The following is an 884-nucleotide window of genomic DNA, read 5'->3' on the forward strand; positions in this document are numbered from 1 at the left end:
CTTGCACAGGCTCTTAGTGAGTGCAGATATTAGCCCAAGCAGGAAGTAATAAAAAGAGTGGTAGCAGAGAACTTATAGCCACACATTTTTATTTGAAAGAAGATCCTTGCTGTGATGTTTGAATGAGTTGGCAGAGTAGTTTTCCACTTTATGTCTCTCTACATTAGGGAATAAAGATGATCTCTCAATACTGAGGGTAATATCGATAGCATTAAGTTAAGACTTACAACATATGTTTATGTAGAGGACAAGGATATATGCTGAATATGATAAAATACATTAAGAATAAGAAATTATTAAAATATGAATTGTCTTCTGTCAGCTCTTTAGGTAGGTTAGACATATAAATGGTAAATAGTATGATTTTTGTTATATGGGGAAGTGCCTTTGGTGGTATGCCCCAGATGAACAACATTGACCCGGGCTTCTGAGTACATCCTGTGGACCCAGGTCAGGTGCTGAGGTGTGCTGGAACACTGAATCTTCAAGGTGCACAGTTTACTCCAGAGGCTGGATCAGTGAGATCCTATGCAGGAACTCCACCAGGTGAACAGGATGCTACCTGTCATGTGGACTTAAGTTGGAAAATATGAGTTTTCTGAGGAAGCAAAAGACTGTGGTACCAAATATGGTGAACTGTTGGTAGGTGGACAAATGAGGTCTTGCTACATCAATGCCATCATCTAATTAAATGAGAAAAGTCATGTAATGTGAACACAGTTCAGCTTGTAGTACATGCTCAAAAATTGTAACTCAGTAGGAGGAAAATAATGAAGTTACCTCAAAATGTCTTTTGGTTGTCTGTCCCCCAGGGAGGAGGTCACACACAGTTCCATGTAATCGGTTCCCTCTTTCCTACCCATTCTCCCTTTACCCTCCCTGTT

Source organism: Echinops telfairi, unplaced genomic scaffold (assembly GCF_000313985.2).
Source record: "Echinops telfairi isolate 266 unplaced genomic scaffold, ASM31398v2 ScPeMD7_23;HRSCAF=83, whole genome shotgun sequence".
In the NCBI taxonomy this organism is placed as follows: Eukaryota; Metazoa; Chordata; class Mammalia; order Afrosoricida; family Tenrecidae; genus Echinops; species Echinops telfairi.